The 3,896-nt window shown below is 46.5% G+C and overlaps 1 non-coding gene across 1 annotated transcript; it reads right to left on the bottom strand.

Moving 5' to 3' along the window:
* Nucleotides 1-314: 314 nt before the first annotated feature.
* Trnat-ugu lies at nt 315-389 on the bottom strand. The gene has a single exon. It is a non-coding gene; the product is annotated as a tRNA-Thr (tRNA).
* Between the last annotated feature and the right edge of the window lie 3,507 nt (nt 390-3,896).

Below are 3,896 nucleotides of genomic sequence, written 5' to 3'. Positions count from 1 at the left end.
CCATTAAGTCCTGCGGGGTTAATGCTGGTCGTGTTGGGGCTATACTCTCTTAAGTCACCGTTAATGCGAGCTATTACACTGGTGTACTGTGCCAAGACACGAACCTACATACTCGTCATTAGAGGCCAGTTCTTTCCAATCTAAGTCGCTCATGTGCTCCTCGTCCACCAAGTTCAAAGATTACGGCTGGGCAGTCACAAACACCGGTGGATGTCAGAGCGACCTGTATTGGGTGAACTGACATGATAATTAAATCAAGACCCTATGCTGTCGACAGGCGTTGATATACATTAAAGGGGACAGTTCAAAACCTGTGCCCCGACCGGGACTCGAACCCGGGATCTCCTGCTTACATCGCAGACGCTCTATCCATCTGAGCCACCGAGGGCACAGAAGATAGTGCGACTGCAGGTATTTATCCCTTGCACGCTCCCCGTGAGACCCACATTCCCAACTTAATGTCCACACACTACATTCGTAGTGCCCCTGCCCATCACACTCATTACTACCGGCAGACAATCTTACCGAGTCCCGTAAGAGTTCGGGCAATGCGTGTGCATCCAGCACAGAAGAAGAAGGTCAATGGCCGGTTAGCCTTAACTATATTAAGATGATGTCTGTTGTTTCGGACATGTCCGAAAGAACAGATACCATCTTCATATGATGATGAGGTCCCATACTCCGAGGAGCGTAGGGGAGGATGCGGGAGACCCGCACCGCCGTACTAGGCAAGGTCCTAGTGGAGATGGTTTGCCATTGCCTTCCTCCGACCGTGATGGGGATGAATGATGATGACGAAGACGACACAACAACACCCAGTCATCACGAGGCAGGAAAAATCCCTGAACCTGCCGGGAATCGAACCCGGAACCCCGTGCGCGGGAAGCGAGAACGCTGCTGCAAGACCACGAGCTGCGGACCATCTTCATATACACTACTGGCCATTGAAATTGCTACACCAAGAAGAAAAGCAGATGATAAACGGGTATTCATTGGAGAAATATACTAGAACTGACATGTGATTACATTTTCACGCAATTTGGGTGCATAGATCCTGAGAAATCAGTACCCAGAACAACCACTTCTGGCCGTAATAACGGCCTGGATACGTCTCGGCATTGAGTCAAACAGAGCTTGGATGGCGTCTATAGGTACAGCTGCCCATGCAACATCAACACGATACCACAGATCATCAAGAGTAGTGACTGGCGTATTGTGACGAACCAGTTGCTCGGCCACCATTGACCAGACGTTTTCAATCGATGAGAGAGCTGGAGAATGTGCTGGCCAGAGCAGCAGTCGAACATTTTCTGTATCCAGAAAGGCCCGTACACGACCTGCAACATGCGGCCGTGCATTATCCTGCTGAAATGTAGGGTTTCGCAGGGCTCGAATGAAGGGTAGAGCCACGGGTCGTAACACATCTGAAATGTAACGTCCGCTGTTCAAAGTGCCGTCAATGTGAACAATAGGTGACGGAGACGTGTAACCAATGGCACCCTATACCATCACGCCGGGTGATATGCCAGTATGGCAATGACGAAATCACGCTTCCAATGTGCGTTCACCGCGATGTCGCCAAACTCGAATGCGACCATCATGAGGCTGTAAACATAACCTGGATTCATCCGAAAAAATGACGTTTTGCCATTCGTGCACCCAGGTTCGTCGTTGAGTACACCATCGCAGGCGCTCCTGTCTGTGATGCAGCGTCAAGGCTAACCGCAGCCATAGTCTCCGAGCTGATAGTCCATGCTGCTGCAAACGTCGTCGAACTGTTGGTGCAGGTGGTTGTTGTCTTGCAAACGTCCCCACCTGTTGTCTCAGGGATCGATACGTCTCTGCACGATCCGTTACAGCCGTGCGGATAAGATGCCTGTCACCTCGACTGCTAGTACAGTAATACGAGGCCGTTGGGATCCAGCACGGTATTCCCTATTACTCTTCTGAACCCACCAATTCCATATTCTGCTAACAGTCATTGGATTTCGACCAACGCGAGCAACAATGTCGCAATACGATAAACCGCAATCGCGATAGGATACAATCCGAACTTTATCAAAGTCGGAAACGTGATGGTACGCATTTCTCCTCCTTACACGAGGCATCACAACAACGTTTCACCAGGCAACGCCGGTCAACTGCTGTTTGTGTATGAGAAATCGGTTGGAAACTTTCCCGATGTCAGCACGTTGTAGGTGTCGCCAACGTCGCCAACCTTGTGTGAATGCTCTTAAAAGCTAATCATTTGCATATCACAGCATCTTCTTCCTGTCGGTTAAATTTCGTATCTGTAGCACGTCATCTTCGTAGTGTAGTAACTTTTAATGGCCAGTAGTGTATTAAAGATAAACAGTTGACCCCCTTCCCCCCCCCCCCCTCCCATAGGACCACGTGAATTTAATTGCAGGTGTCGTGCAGTGGAAACTAACCCCTTGAATGCGACGTCGCATGTCAACTATGTAATAAAGTTCTTTTGAAAGTGTTGTGTTAACAAGTATGACAGGAAAAATGTACGAGGGCGACAGAAAATGAGTGTCTGGGAGGTGCAGAGATCAACCTTTTATGGGATGTATGCATAACACTTCACAAAATTGACATTGTCGAAGGATGTTATCGTGAAACTGGCTGGCCTTTAAGGCATAGCTGCAGGTAATGCGATAATATGTTTTATAAACATGGGAAAAAAAACAAAAATCCAGAGACTGAATTTGTGACGTGGTTTCAGGTGGTACGAATTCCCTACTACACTTGCAAGATCAAGCGCACGAGAGAGAATGGTAGGGGACAGAGCACCTCCAACTTCTCGCAGCACAATAAATAACTTTGCAGCCCATTTATCGCCAAAATTGTGTATGAATGAGTTAACTCATTGGTGTCGATTTTGATACAACTCTCATGATACTTCTAATTTCCAGGGTTCCTTTCATATGCATTTCCTCTTAAAATCCCGATTGGTCGGGGTTGAAAACAAATTCCTTATTGAACGATGGGTTGAGTTTGTATATCTTATCTACAAATTTTCAAGACTCTGCAGTTCGCTGTGCATCGTCAAGGTAATGCTTTGATTGAAATTTCGTTACCTTGTGTTTTCCAATTTTGTGGGGCTGTTTGAATTTATGCAACCATCCTCTACTTGCCTTGAATTCACTGCAATCTATGTCGCGCGCAACTTGATTTACGTAGCGTAGTAGCTCACTATTCACTACTATGTACATCCGAACATCTTTGAAACGCAGGTTTTGTGCCAAGTGCGCCTTGTCCTCCGTTGAATATTCGTACTTTTTCTTATGTACTGCAAGATGTTATGGCTGCGGACTTATTTTAAATATGTTCACAATTGGTTTTTTTTACTATCTTGCAGATGATATTCCACGTTCTTAATTATGTTTAGTACCTGCTCCTTTGACAACGATCGTTCTTTACTACGCTTCACTCAAAAAAAAAAAAAAATGGTTCAAATGGTTCTGAGCACTGAGGACTTAACATTTGAGGTCATCAGTCTCCTAGAACTGAGAACTACTTAAACCTAACTAACCTAAGGACATCCACACACCCATGCCCGAGGCAGGATTCGACTCTGCGACCGTAACGGTCGCGCGATTCCAGACTGGAGCGCCTGGAACCGCTCGGCCACAGTGGCCGGCGCTTCACTGGAGACCGGATTTGTGGCTCCCTGTCCGATAAGGGTGATGAACTACTTGGCTGTACACCTGTTTCAGTATCACTTTCACTTGTTAAGCAATTATCATCATGATTGTACTCCTCATGTACATTGCCCAAACACTGTTTGCTATACTTATTGTTGTCATTGCTCTGCTTTTTATTGTTTATAGTTGTCATTGCTCTGCTTTTTATCAACACCAGCAGATTTATAGAGCCGTTGTGGTTTACAG

Source organism: Schistocerca americana, chromosome 9 (assembly GCF_021461395.2).
Source record: "Schistocerca americana isolate TAMUIC-IGC-003095 chromosome 9, iqSchAmer2.1, whole genome shotgun sequence".
Classification (NCBI taxonomy): domain Eukaryota; kingdom Metazoa; phylum Arthropoda; class Insecta; order Orthoptera; family Acrididae; genus Schistocerca; species Schistocerca americana.
Note: the sequence above shows the minus strand (reverse complement) of the source record. Positions and strands in the feature narration are given on the sequence as shown.